The 15,870-nt window shown below is 40.9% G+C and overlaps 1 protein-coding gene across 1 annotated transcript in view; it reads right to left on the bottom strand.

Moving 5' to 3' along the window:
• The window catches only part of LOC143473533 (uncharacterized), a 43,081-nt gene extending 30,470 nt beyond the window's left edge, over positions 1-12,611 (bottom strand). The window contains exon 1 of the mRNA XM_076970570.1: positions 11,317-12,611. The gene's annotated coding sequence lies outside the window, so the exon portion shown is untranslated. The remainder of the gene's footprint in view (positions 1-11,316) is intronic.
• Positions 12,612-15,870: the final 3,259 nt, after the last annotated feature.

Genomic DNA, 15,870 nt, shown 5'->3' with positions numbered 1-15,870 from the left:
CAATGCTGTTGACAGTAGCCCAGAAGCTGGATGTTTTTTTTACTTTGTACAGGCAATGTACACATTTTGTGCATCATCTACACACAGGTGGGGAAAGGTTTTCTGTGATACTGATATCAAACTCACACTGAAATCACTGTCAGGTACTCGATGGAGTGCACGAGCTGAGTCAACCTAGGCTCTTTGGAAATATTACGCACAACTGAGAGAGGCATTGAATGATATGTCTAAAGATATAGAGGAGAAATGTATAACTCGAAGTGAAGCCTCTGCACTCTGTGACAAATTGGACACGTTGGAGATGGCCTTCATGGCATACTTCTGGGACACAATACTACAGAGGTTCAAAGCCACAAGCCTGCAGCTGCAGAAGCATGATATTGACATATGTACAGCTACATTTAACATAGCATTTAATGGAAAGAACAAGTTTCGGATCAAAACTTTCAATGTTGTCATTGACAAACTTGTGTCCTGTCTCAACCACCGTGAATGCATACACACACTTAACTGAGCTATTTGATGTTCTTTTCATGCCTGACAATATGTCCAACAGTGAGCTCACTTTAAAGACTAACTCACTCGCTGCAGCATATCCTTCAGATCTGAATATGAGCTTGGCTGATGAATTGATACAAAAGAAATAATTCATAACAGAAAAAGAAAAACATCCTAGTAAAATGCTCAAAACCATGATACATTTGAATTTACAGTCAACCTTTCCAAATGTCTACATAGCACTTTTTTTTTACTGTGCCCATCACAAATTGTGAAGGGGAGCGTTCATTCTTCAAACTGGCTCGTATTAAGAATGAACTCAGGATTAGGATGTGCCAAAACCGCCTGAACTCACTTCTGGCCATTGAATCAGATTTGGTCAGACAGCTTAATTTTGATGAATTAGTGGATGACGGGGGTGGAGGTGGTCCTGTGCAACTCTTTGCCCAGGGGCCCAGACTATCCTTAATCCGTCCTTGACTATGAAGTACACTATGAAGTACTCGTAACATATCTACAAACGTTGTATCATTTTATCAGGTTCTGTTCGGGCCATCTGTTCTGTTCGGATCACCTGTGACGACACTCCTGTTTCCTGTTTCACCGGCGCACGGCAGCACGCTCGCACGCAAACGCGGATTCACGTATCACATTAGCATAGCTTAGCTATAGCCTAATACACTTACATTAAACACTACAATTCTAAATCAGTGTAATACACTTACCGACATTAATTATTTTATCTCGTTTCTGTTTTCTCCCCGTTTCTTTCTTTCTCCCTTTGTTTTCTCCCCCTGTTTCTTTCTTTCTCCCTCTGTTTTGTCTCCCTTGTTTTTCATGGCTACCGCTGAGGAACGGGCTCTCGTCAAGCTCGGCTCGGAGCTGGACAAGTTGGGTCGGCAGATCCAGCGTCTTCTGGAGAAGCAAGCGGAGCTCACCCAGGAGAAGACCATGCTCGAGGCCGCCCGCGACGCTGCCTACTTGGCTGTTATCAACGACACTAGTTCTAATACAGCACTTACACACACTAGCGATGAATTTTTAAACTTTTTAAATAATAAAATAGATAATATCCGACTACAGAGTCATAATACATCGCAGCCTAACCTCCAATCCAACCCCAGTAGTTTAGTTATTAGTAACTATGCATCCAAAAATATTACTGAGCTAAATGTCTTCGATCCTATATCGCAAAAAGAGCTCACAACACTGATTAATTCGTCTAAGCCTACATCATGTATATTCGACCCAGTTCCAACCCATCTATTTAAAGACTGTCACGTAGGGCTACGCCCCCCTCTCCCCGCTGTCACTCCAATGTCTGTTCCTCGTGTTTTCTGTTATTCCTTGCCCGTTATCCCGCCCCGCTCGTTTGTCTTCGTGTTTCCTTGTTTATTACCACGCCCCTCGTTATTACCGTCACCTGCCCCTCGTTTAATGTCATTGTATATAAGTCCCGTCATTCCCCAGTCTGGTATTCGTGATTTTGTCTACTTTGTCCATGCTGTTTCTCCGTGCTTTGTTTATTTTGTCATTCCGTCGGTTCGTGCGTTGTTCTGTCAGCCTGTTTGATCCCTAGTCCGTAAGTCTTCCCTGTTCTTGTCTCAAGATGTCAGTTCGTGTTTCGTGTCTGGATTACTTGCCTGTTATGACCCCTGCCTGTTCCATCGACTCCGATTATGGTATTCCCTGTATTAAATCTCGCTCATCTCAGCGATTGTGTCCGTCTCCTCGCTCCGTTGCGCATGCAACGTTACAAAGACCTACTCCCAGCCATTGCAGGGCCCTTACTTAATATGATTAACTCCTCCCTTAACCTAGGGTACATGCCCAAACAATTAAAATGCGCCGTAATTAGACCCTTGATTAAAAAACAGACCTATTTATATAACTATAGACCTATTTCTAATCTCCCATTTATCTCTAAAATTCTAGAAAAAGCAGTTTCCAATCAGTTAAACCATTATCTCCAATCAAATAGTATCCATGAAAAGTTCCAATCAGGATTTAGACCAAACCACAGCACTGAAACAGCTTTACTCAGGGTAGTGAATGATTTACTAATATCGGCCGATAATGTGCTCGTCTCGTTCCTTATACTGTTAGATCTTAGTGCAGCTTTTGATACTGTAGACCACAACATTTTGCTGGATAGACTAGAAAACACAGTAGGTATTAAAGGAGTCCCACTCTCCTGGTTTAGATCATATTTGACTGACCGCTTCCAATGTGTAAGTGTTAATAATTATCGACCTATATCTAACCTTTCCTTTCTTAGCAAAATCATTGAAAAAGTAGTGTCAATCCAGTTGAATGACTATGTCAAAGTAAATCAAATAAATGACACTTTTCAATCTGGTTTCAGAGCTCTCCACAGCACTGAAACAGCCCTAGTTAATGTAGTAAATGACTTGAGATTGAATAAGGATGCAGGCAAACTCAGTCCTTTTTCTGCTAGATTTAAGCGCCGCTTTTGACACCGTTGATCATGAAATACTTCTTGATCGACTACAGAGCTGGGTAGGCCTTAGTGGCTTAGTCTTAGACTGGTTTAGATCGTACCTAACTGGGCGTGATTACTATGTAGCATTAGGTACCTCTTCCTCCACACGTCAAAAAATAACTTGGGGGGCGTCCCCCAAGGATCAATTCTTGGGCCGTTACTATTCAACCTATATATGCTTCCGTTACCACACATCATTAATAAACATGGTATTAGTTATCATCAATATGCAGATGACACTCAACTTTATATTTCGCTAGAACCTAAAGCCCTAAAATCAATTTGCTCACTGTTTGACTGCATAGATGATATACAGACATGGATGTCTGACAATTTTCTGCAGTTAAATAAACAGAAGACAGAGGTTCTTGTTCTTGGCAGTGATTCACAAAGGAATGATGTCCAGACTTATTTAAATCAAATGAATCTGAAAGCCAGACAATGTGTTAAGAACCTGGGCGTCACCTTTGATAATGAGCTCAGCTTCAAATCACACATCATGACTACATGCAAGACAGCTTACTTTCATCTTCAAAACATCGCTAAGGTCCGAGATATGCTCTCTCCTGCTGACAGTGAAAAACTTGTCCATGCATTTATCACATCAAGGCTAGATTATTGTAACACTGTTCTATCTGCTCTTCCAAAGAGCTCTATTTCGCACCTACAGCGAGTTCAGAACGCGGCTGCAAGGGTTCTGACCCGCAGGAGAAAGAGAGATCATATTACACCTGCACTCCACTCACTGCACTGGTTACCTGTCAGCTTTAGAATAGATTTTAAGGCTCTAGTCATGGTTTTTAAATGTCTTCATGGTCTTGCCCCTCTTTACCTAAGTGAAATGATGGTTAGATATGTTCCAGTCAGGTCTCTCAGGTCGTCAAACAGTAATCTACTGGTGATTCCTAAAAGCCGATTAAAGATTGGCGAGGGTGCTTTTAGCCACTATGGCCCAAAGCTCTGGAATTCTCTTCCTGAAGAGCTCAGAGGCATTTCATCCCTGCATAGTTTTAAGAGCAGTCTCAAAACATTCCCGTTTAGATCCGCTTTTAGTTAAGAAACTCTATCTTAATAGTTTTATCTTACTTACTTTACTTTTTACTTTTTGTTATTTTAATATTTTTATCTTTAATTTCTTTTAACATTTTCTTTTTGTCTTATCTCCTTTTAATGTTTCTTTTATTTATACTGTAAAGCACTGAGTTACATGTATGTATGAAAGGTGCTATACAAATAAAGATTATTATTATTATAATAAAACCTAAATCTGTGCAGGTTAAATATGGTGTCCCACAAGGGACAGTCCTAGGACCACTTCTATTCACACTGTACGTTACCCTTAGGCGAGATTATGCATAAGCACGACATCAGTTTCCATTCCTACGCAGACGACACTCAGCTATATTTACCGGCAAAACCCGATGATTTAGGCGCAAATAGTAAAGTTGAGAAATGTGTAGAAGAGATAAAACATTGGATGGCGTGTAACTTTCTAGCACTAAATCCCGATAAAACAGAATTAATAATAGTTGGGTCTAGGGCTGTGAGAGACAAGATACATAATGTAGCATTGAATCTACATTCTTTTACTATAACCCCCAGCGCAGAGGTAAAGAACTTGGGCGTCACAATAGACCCAGATCTCTTGTTCGATAAACATAATAATATAACTAGGGTAGCATTCTTTCACTTGCGCAACATTAGAAACATATTAAATACTAGTGATGCAGAAAAACTAATCCATGCATTCATATCGTTTAGATTATTGCAACAGTCTCCTAACTGGATGTTCTGGTAAATCGATAAACAAACTCCAGCTGGTGCAGAACGCAGCAGCACGAGTTTTAACAAAAACTAAAAAGTTTGATCACATTAGTCCCGTACTATCGTCATTACACTGGCTGCCAATTAGATTCCGCATTGACTAAGATACTTTTATTAACATATAAAACGCTGCATGGCTAAGCTCCAGACTATCTTAGTGAACTTATTGAACAATATAACCCAGCGCGTTCACTTCGCTCGCAGGATGCAGGGTTATTAACTGTTCCTAGGATCAAAAAGATCACAGCAGGTGGAAGAGCCTTTTCTTTTAAAGCTCCACAATTGTGGAATAATCTTCCTGCCTCTATTCGGGACTCAGACACAGTCTCAATGTTTAAAACTCGATTAAAGACTCATCTGTTTAGTTTGGCCTTTGATTAATCTGTTACATATTTACTACATCTCATATCTTTTCTCCGAGGTTCACCTGGAGAGTAACATTGCAGTCGGAGCCTACAATACCAGCATCGCTGCTCCGACATGGAATGAAAGCCTGGCATTCATCAAGACATTTACAGTGACAATATCAAAACCCAGAACTTTCATTTTTACCTTTACTTAGTCTGATTGTGTGATGTGTGTGAGGATGGAGGATGGTTCCCTTTTGAGTCTTGGTTCTCCCGAGGTTTCTTCCTATTCCCCACCATCATAGGGAGTTTTTCCTCGCCACTGTCGCCTTAGGCTTGCTCATTAGGGTTCTGGACCCATAGTATTGTTAACCTTGTAAATCCTGTAAAGCGCTTTGTGACGTGTTGTGAAAAGCGCTATACAAATAAACTTTGATTTGATTTGATCAGCTACATTTACCATATAAATGCACTCAAATACTCTAAATTCTCCACTCATTTACAGTGACTGACAGTGGCAACAAATATGTGTCATCATTGACTATTTGACCAAATGGCTACAAGCATACCCCAACAAATCCAAATCAGCTAGAGAGGTCACTGACTGCTTGCTGAAATTTGTGTACCAGTTTGAGACGCCTAAAAGAGTGCTCACTGACCAGGGGAAAGAGTTTGTTAATGATGTAAGTGTTCTATATGTCAATCAGTAATTGGAACAATGTATTTATTAAAAATTTAAATGTATATATATTGCTGTATTCTGCATTATCAGATATAATTTGTTACATGATTATTACCTCTGTAACTGGCATTTTCAGGTCAACAAACGTGTGTAAAATTCTACAAATCAAAAGGAGCCTCTGTGCTCCATATCATCCACAGACTAATGGTTTAGTGGAAAGAATGAATGGAGTAATTCAGAGGTATGATGTGCATCTTTTAAATCAAACGATACAGATGCATATTACATTTTTTACTGGGTGCAAGTTCATATTTATTGTAAAATTATCTTGTTTGGTATTTGTGGAAAGAAAGAGGTATGGTTATAACAAACATAAAATACAAAAACATATAAAAAAACTGTTGTACAAGACATGGTTAACCTTTGTTCAATTTGATCTCTTTAAAGCCCTTTGCAAATTGGTGGTGAAGAAACCAAACGGCTGAGACAAGAACCGTGATGCAGTGATGTTCAGAATAAGAACAAAAAAGCAAATGACAACAAAGTGCTCTCCTTACTTTCTTATGTTTGGGAGAGAGGCCCGATATCCTTCAGAGATCCCCGAACATTACAGTGTTAGACATGTCTCACATTTTTTAAATTAAAATTAAATATTGATACCAAAAAAAGCACACTGTAATATTACATTTAAATGTAATTGCTAAATGTAAAATATTTTTTCAGATTGACAGCACTGTTGAAGAGGTAGTGGGCTCTGAAGAGGTCATTTAGCCCTAAAGCTAAATGACATTCTGTCCAATGTAAAGGGAAACTTGGAGAAAAGCCATGAAAAAGTTTAAGAAAAGGCAGCAGAAGTCATCGCTTCCCAAATGTAGTGTGAGGGACAAGGTGTGGAGGCTGAATGTATGAAGCCAGCAGAGAAAAGGAGGCAAGCTGGACCTAAACTACTTGGGTTCATACATCACAGCACTTGAATAGAAAGTGCAGACCTTGAGGATTGCAGTAGTCGTACAATTCCTAAAATTAATACTGATCATTTGCGGCATCATCAGGAGGAGACTCCACGTATTCCACATGAGCTGCAGAAAGTGGCTGGCCACTGCAGGCCCCATAGTATCAACAGTCATCTCTCTAGACGCCGCAGCCCCTGCTGTCTCTCCCGGCGCTGCAGCTCCCATCTCATTAGAAGCCAATCCTGATAAATTAATAGTTTCAGTACAAACATGCATTTATGTATATAAAATTCACCAAGAATTCATGATAGCGTTTTTCATTTTCTTTGCTTTGTGTTAAACCATTTAAATGGAAATGCATTATTTACTTTCAATTTTACAGATACAAGAGGTATGGGAAGGCAAAGATGCGTATGTACTCCTAGCAAAAATAGGGCCATATAAAATCTACTTTGCTGACGTACGTCGGACAACACCAAATATGCAATTTGAAAGTGAGGTAAGACATTGATCATTGTTTTTATTCACTTATTAACTTTAAAGCATAATTCAGAGATAGATAGATAATTCTGTGATAATGCTAATTATGTGTAATAAGAGTATATCAGGCATACTTAAGAGAAAAATAAATATTAATTGTTCTTAATGTAGCTTATGCTAGAAACCATTTTAACTTTTTTAGATGCTGCTAAATGATTTACAAATTATAAAGACTAGTTTTATAAAATAGTTATTAAGTCGTGGTGAAGTCTCGCATTACGTAATTACAAAATTACACGAGACCTCACGCAGCAGGTTCTGGGACACACTCATGCGTGGAAAAGTTTCAAAACAAATGGAGGAAAGAGATTCAACCTGTCCAGTCTTTGTTTAAGGCAAAAATATGGGTTCATTTTGGTTTTTACCGAATGCCAGGGAAGACCGAACTTGACAATGTAGCTCGTGTGCAAGGCGGGAACGTACACACCGCATGAAATAATGGAGAAGGGTGGACCCAAGTGCCGGCTTGCAAGAGCAAGACGCTTGACACTTGTATTAGCGTCAAATGTCATTTGTCAAATGTATTAGCGAGAGGGAAACGTGCACAGTGACCCAGAACAAACAAAACAACGCGGAAGACTAAACGCACAAAAGATAGAAATAGAAACCAAAACCATGAGGGCATGAAGTAAATAGAAACAAAACAATAAACACTCAACCGTAGAGAGATGGGAAAAAGAAACAAAATGACAATAGTAACTAAAAAACACGGATAAATGCAACACGAAAACAAAACCGGGGATGTAACTGGCAGCAGGCAAAAAACACCGCAGCAAAATGAAACCCTTCCCAAAAATAAAGGCAAAACGTATAGGAAGAAATACAGGATTCGGAAAACTTGAGATGGGTCAGGAAGTGACGCAGGAGATAGATACTCGAATAAGTAAAGAGAAATCATGAGAGGTGGCGAGACAACTTCAAACGAGAAGCAATCACAGAGAAAGCAGAGACTGGCTGAGAACATACGGTTATGCCTGTTTAGCCTGGGACTGACTCTGGTGCCCCTAGCAACGGCTGGGGGAAACAGCATCCAAGCCAGCCCTGACCAAGTACGTATTCCTGCAGGCTGGATCAGCTCCAAATAGGAGGGACTAAACTCCAAATAGGTCTACCTTAACTCCAAATGGGTGTGCCTTCTCTTAAATCCATTGTTATTGGTCATATTCAGATTTGGAGGTTTTTGCGGTATGATTTGTGGCAGGCCATTGTATTCCGACAGTTGTTTGCAAGTCATTTGCTTGCCGGACAAGATGGTCGTAAGTAAAACAAAATGTCTCCAAAGTTTAATGTATTTTTCATTGCTGTGTATGTCTTTGTTTTTGTCACATACAGTTAATTGTTGCATTTAGTTCACAATATTGTACAAGCCACATTGCGGTGTTCGCCAAGATGAAATGGTAATGTTAGCCTTGTTTGTTTATATGTTAAACGTATGAGCGGTTTAGGTTAATGTCGATGTGTGCATGTTTGTTTTCTTATCTACAGAGTCACGCGAGTATTACAAAAACAACTGAAAGTATTGTGTTGGATGGGCAGTGCAGTAAATTCTCTCTCTATCACTGTCCAATTTGTGCGACTAAGGTTTTTACACCTTCAGATTTCATTACTGCTACGCAGGACGTTGAGTCTCACAATGGTCGATGTGTTTACCATGGTGGTAGTTAATAAATTACTTTGTGTTGATGAAATAAACACTTGGCATAGACTCTGTAATGAATCTACATGAGTTTCACATTCAGCTGAATTACTGTAATAACTTGTCAATGAAATTCTAATTTATGAAGCTGTACCTGTATGTATGTGCAAATTCATGTTCCCTCTCTCTTCTGCTCTCGGCTCTAGGTCCCTGTTGAGATTTTGTCAGAGATACTGTAAGAGGTGATCCTGGCAGAGGGTGATTCTGCATACATGAAACTTTTTGATGTGCAAAAGATTCAGGGATGTTGTTGGTGACGCCGGATTTAAGCGAGAGGCCCACTTTTCCTGGCTGGATAGTAAGTGCAATGAATGTAGATTTTATAATGTAATCAAAACAATACGTGATATTAACTCGCATGAAACATCTACCTCTACTTTACTGCTATCATCTACTACAGGCATTGTCAACTGGAAAAAAATCTCCAGAGAATTTTGCAAGGAATACAGAGTAAACTACAGCATCTCTGAATGCCTGAATTGCAAGTCCCTCTTCAAGGCATATCCACCAGGTTACGGGGGAAGAGGCAAACGAGGAGAAGTGCAGGGATTTTATTCCACTGTGGACTGGCTGGACTTCTGTTACCAGGATTGCTTTTTTGAAGCAGGAGGTCATTGCTAAAACAAGTAGAGAAAAGGGTCTGTTGTTGAAGTTGTCTTTGTTTGTCAAAGATAATAAAATTAGTGATACATAATATATTTGTGTTTTTTGCTTTTAGCTTTTGTTATTGTAATTGTTTTGTGCTATAGTTGGTTACTTAAATCAGGATAGCATTTAGTCCTATGTTTTCGCTTTAGCGAACCATACAATACTATTAAATATAAATACATTTAAATGGTGTACCTATTGTCTTGATGCTATGAAATGTTATGATTTTTATGAAATGTTTTTATGAAATGTTTAAATGATTTTAAATGTAAGTAATAGTGTTTGCACATGTAGGCATTCTGCATTTGATGTGCATTAGTAATTGTTCGTTCTTGTATAAAACCAAAAACTTAATATGGGACCTTGTATTCAAATTAAATGGAAACCAAATGTTCATTTATGAAAAGAGATGGGAGAGAACATTCCAGAGAGGGAATGCCTACACAGCCTTGCAGATTAGGTCCCTCCTTGCATGGAACAACAGTCTCCTCTAGTCTGCACAATGAAGAAAGAGGTAGGGTGGCATAAAGAACCATTTCTCCAGAAAATGTTCTTGGTATACAAAAAGTTGATGACAATGCATTTGTTGACTACAGTCCATAAATCATATAAATCCTATTGGTTTCTGATGCATACAAATACCCATTGATCACAAGCTTAATTAATTAATATGAATTTAAAGTTAGTATTCTGCCTTCCTCCTGAAGACTGCCCCCACCGCCGGCAGACCTGACGGATTTGATGATGAATTAATTTAAAGTCGAAAACTGTAAACAGTTAACGTGAAATCTAAACAGAGTACTGATTACGATGCGGATTAAACCAGGATATAACCCACGAACTATTAGATGTGTTTTAGTAAGTAAAATGGACATGCCGATCTGTAAAGCAGAACTAGGTGTTGAAGTAACTCAATATTAAAGTAACAGAAGTAACAGAACTATAACTGTAAACAATGTTTCCAACAGTCCTCATTCTCCAGTTTTGAGCTTACATCATTTGAGATGAGACACGGTAACCCAGTGTTCTGTGCTGTCGTGTACCGCCCCCCCAAATATAACAAGGACTTCCTAAATGACTTCTCAGAGTTTCTTGCTGGGATTATGATTAACTATTATCATGTTCTTATCGTTGGAGATTTTAATATACATGTATGTTGTCCCGATAAGCCACTGGTAAAGGACTTTTTAACCCTCCTTTTTAACCCTTGATTCTTTTAACCTGGTACAGGCCGTATTGGGCCCTACACATGAGCATGTGTAGCAGACATTAACCGGACGATGGGCTCCGGGCGGGCGAAGAAGTCACAACACACTGGGATACGGTACTCTGCGTTGTTTATTCGATTCAGCTTCTCTCTGAGTGAGACATGGGGCAGAATCAGCACGCGCACACGCACACACACACAGGCTTTGCTTCTCCCTCGCTCTCTCTCCCGCCAGTTCAGCATTCACAATGCTACTACCGTTTTTCTTTTTTTTTTTTTTACATATACAGCCGAAAGGAGAAAAGGCCCTATATATAACTTACTAATATAAACCAGCAGTGTTAATACACAGTCACAATATAAACATATTTTAAAGAGTTCCAAATTTTTCCATTTTTTTCTCGACAGGAAAACATACCTGAGTGAGACATGGGGCAGAATCAGCACGCGCACACGCACACACACACAGGCTTTGCTTCTCCCTCGCTCTCTCTCCCGCCTGCACGAGGCATAAAACAATGGATGACTCGACTCCAATGTTAAAAGCATCGTCTAACTCGGTTTAACTTAAGAGTTTAGAAAGAGAGGCAACTAGCGATATAACTTCTCACAGCGTAGTTTATCTCTTAAACTTAAAAGATATGTTTCTACACTTTTAAATTGTGAAATTTATGGGAGAGTGCAAAACACCTGCTTACCAGTTCAGCATTCACAATGCTACTGGCGATTTTGCCGCGAAAGCACCGGATAGCTCAGGCGTGTGTCGCACTAATTGCCGCCCCACATAAAACAAACAAGGGGGAACCCCCAAAGGGAACCATATACAAAAACCTCTTTTTTTTCTTTTAAAGTTTTAACCTAACATCGAGATTGTAAAACAAAGCTTGGTGAAGTTCATAAAAAAAAAAATAGACATTCACATATTCAAAAATATTACCACGGCTACATACTCCCCCCTGAACTTCACAAAGCTTGCACAGAACAGGTTACATACCACACAAATTAGAAGGATAACTAAGAAAAGTCATTATTCTACAACCACAAAATACCATTACGCAACACGTGTGTCCCAACTACTAGGGAAAGGGGCAATAAAGAGTTAGTATTCTGCCTTCCTCCTGAAGACTGCCCCCACCGCCGGCAGACCTGACGGATTTGATGATGAATTAATTTAAAGTCGAAAACTGTAAACAGTTAACGTGAAATCTAAACAGAGTACTGATTACGATGCGGATTAAACCAGGATATAACCCACGAACTATTAGATGTGTTTTAGTAAGTAAAATGGACATGCCGATCTGTAAAGCAGAACTAGGTGTTGAAGTAACTCAATATTAAAGTAACAGAAGTAACAGAACTATAACTGTAAACAATGTTTCCAACAGTCCTCATTCTCCAGTTTTGAGCTTACATCATTTGAGATGAGACACGGTAACCCAGTGTTCTGTGCTGTCATGTACCGCCCCCCCAAATATAACAAGGACTTCCTAAATGACTTCTCAGAGTTTCTTGCTGGGATTATGATTAACTATGATCATGTTCTTATCGTTGGAGATTTTAATATACATGTATGTTGTCCCGATAAGCCACTGGTAAAGGACTTTTTAACCCTCCTTTTTAACCCTTGATTCTTTTAACCTGGTACAGGCCGTATTGGGCCCTACACATGAGCATGTGTAGCAGACATTAACCGGACGATGGGCTCCGGGCGGGCGAAGAAGTCACAACACACTGGGATACGGTACTCTGCGTTGTTTATTCGATTCAGCTTCTCTCTGAGTGAGACATGGGGCAGAATCAGCACGCGCACACGCACACACACACAGGCTTTGCTTCTCCCTCACTCTCTCTCCCGCCAGTTCAGCATTCACAATGCTACTACCGTTTTTCTTTTTTTTTTTTTTTTACATATACAGCCGAAAGGAGAAAAGGCCCTATATATAACTTACTAATATAAACCAGCAGTGTTAATACACAGTCACAATATAAACATATTTTAAAGAGTTCCAAATTTTTCCATTTTTTTCTCGACAGGAAAACATACCTGAGTGAGACATGGGGCAGAATCAGCACGCGCACACGCACACACACACAGGCTTTGCTTCTCCCTCGCTCTCTCTCCCGCCTGCACGAGGCATAAAACAATGGATGACTCGACTCCAATGTTAAAAGCATCGTCTAACTCGGTTTAACTTAAGAGTTTAGAAAGAGAGGCAACTAGCGATATAACTTCTCACAGCGTAGTTTATCTCTTAAACTTAAAAGATATGTTTCTACACTTTTAAATTGTGAAATTTATGGGAGAGCGCAAAACACCTGCTTACCAGTTCAGCATTCACAATGCTACTGGCGATTTTGCCGCGAAAGCACCGGATAGCTCAGGCGTGTCGCACTAATTGCCGCCCCACATAAAACAAACAAGGGGGAACCCCCAAAGGGAACCATATACAAAAACCTTTTTTTTCTTTTAAAGTTTTAACCTAACATCGAGATTGTAAAACAAAGCTTGGTGAAGTTCATAAAAAAAAAAATAGACATTCACATATTCAAAAATATTACCACGGCTACATACTCCCCCCTGAACTTCACAAAGCTTGCACAGAACAGGTTACATACCACACAAATTAGAAGGATAACTAAGAAAAGTCATTATTCTACAACCACAAAATACCATTACGCAACACGTGTGTCCCAACTACTAGGGAAAGGGGCAATAAAGAGTTGATCAGACTCGTTAATGCCACCTCACTAAGGGGATGCCTTGTACACCACCCACTGGTATGACTCAAATGACTTTCTCCTTCTTTTTTTCCCCACACAAGGAAACCATCACTCTTTTCACTTATTTTTCTTGGGAGCCCCCTAAATCAATAAAGATTTTGCTAAATCTCTGGCTGATCTGTGCACTGCTTTCTGCGTCATATTCTGTATCAGCCTATTCACGGGTCTCACCAGCCTACCAGCCCGTGTCTTAACCTGGGTCACTATTCCAGTAACAGATGAAGCAGCATTATCTGTGGATATCATGCTGGTCTTTCCTGGATTCTCCTCAGCACTAGCCTCAGCGACCTCAGCAGGCCTAATGCCTTGGCTATCATCCTCACTAATCTGAAAGTGACTGGAAGTGGATTCTAAGTCCATACTACTGGGGTGACGTTCCATCTCTCCACATTCAGGTGTGCATGGACACTCAGAGGGGTTAGTGTCACCTAGTGTTGCTATCCAACTAGCAGTCCTTTCTCCCTTATCAGAGGCATCTTCTGACACCATGGACGATCTAGAAGATCCTTGAGCCTGTTCATGACTTGACTCTGAGTCTCCGAAAGATGGCTCTATTTCAACCTCTGTGTCAAAGGGCAGGAAATTGACCTGCAGCATCAAGTTCCGATGGACCACTTTTTCTTGGCCAGTGTTGATGTTTCTCACCCGATAAGTGTGGCACTTAGGATCTCTCGAGACTACCAGGTAAGGTGTGGACTCCCACCTGTCCGCCAGTTTCCGTCGTCCTCGCTCACCCTTATTGGCCAGCAATATGCGATCGCCTTCCTCAATGTCACAGCCTTTCATCCTCCTGTTATAAAGCTCTGTCTGGCGCTGTCGACTGGTATCTGCACTGGCTTGGGCAAGAGCTGCAGCCTCCCGGAGGTCAGCACGAATACTGTTGATGTAGCCATCATAGTCAACAATGTCATTGTCCCTTCCTACATTGTGAAACACTACATCGACTGGCAGACGAGGGATTCTCCCAAACATCAGGAAAAATGGGGCATGGCCAGTAGATTCATGTGCTGTACAATTATACATAAAGGTCAAAGTCTGTAACATTTGTGGCCACTTCTGCTTAGCTCTCGGGGGCAAAGCCCTGATCATACCTCCCAACGTGCGATTAAATCGCTCAACGTGGCCATTGCCCATCGGGTGGTAGGCAGTTGTTCTTGATTTTTTTACTCCAGCAATCTGTAGCAATTCTTGGATTAGGTGGCTTTCAAAATTTGCACCCTGATCTGCATGGATGCGCTCAGGGAACCCATACAAGCAAAACACCCTGTCCCACAGCTGACGTGCTACTTGCTTAGCGGACTGATCACGACAAACAAATGAATGGGCCATTTTGGTAAAATGGTCAGTGACCACGAGAACGTCTACAGATTTGCCATGAGAGTCCTCAGCAGACCAGAAGTCAATACACACCAATTCTAAGGGTCGTGTAGTTCGCACACTCTCAAGTGGGGCTCGTCCTTCTGGTTCGGGGGTCTTGCTCACCACACACCGTTTACAGTGCTTGACATACTCCCGAATCTCTCGTTCCATGTCGACCCAGAAGAATCTCTGCCTGGCCAAATAGAGTGTTCTACTCTGGCCCTGGTGACCAGCGTCGTTATGAACACCCTGCAGAACCTGACTAACGAGGGAGGCTGGAACGACATATTGGTGGCGTTTTTTGCCCGACAGGGGGTCTTTGCATAAGCGATACAGGATTCCATCTAGCATTTTCAACTTATCCCACTGTTTCAGAGTCTTCAACGTCCTAAAGGTCTCTTTTGCCCTCTCTCGTCTTGATGGCCTTGTACCACGTGTGACATACGAAAGAACTTGAGACAAAACAGGATCCTGCTGCTGTTTATCCTGAAGCTCCTTCAGTGAAAATACTGACAAAGCGCCTTGGTCTGATGGTAGGAGACTGTGCACATCCTGAGACAACCATAGCGCAACTCTCTCCTTGGGCCCTGTGCTCCACCCAGTTTGGCCATTCAGGATAGCCGACACCTCATCACTTGAGAGCGAGCAACAGGTTAACTCCTGGCAGGGAGATGGAGGTTTAACCACCTGGCACTGCGTACTGACCAGAAAGGTGCGTTGGACCACATCCTCTTTGTAATGCTCTGCTTCGTCCAAGAGCACATTATAGGGCTCAACAACCAACCTCTGGCTGACGCGGCTACGTGTAAAGGGCTGTCTACTCAAGGCGTCC

This window comes from Brachyhypopomus gauderio, chromosome 13 (assembly GCF_052324685.1).
Source record: "Brachyhypopomus gauderio isolate BG-103 chromosome 13, BGAUD_0.2, whole genome shotgun sequence".
In the NCBI taxonomy this organism is placed as follows: domain Eukaryota; kingdom Metazoa; phylum Chordata; class Actinopteri; order Gymnotiformes; family Hypopomidae; genus Brachyhypopomus; species Brachyhypopomus gauderio.
This window is presented reverse-complemented; position numbering and strand designations above follow the sequence as displayed.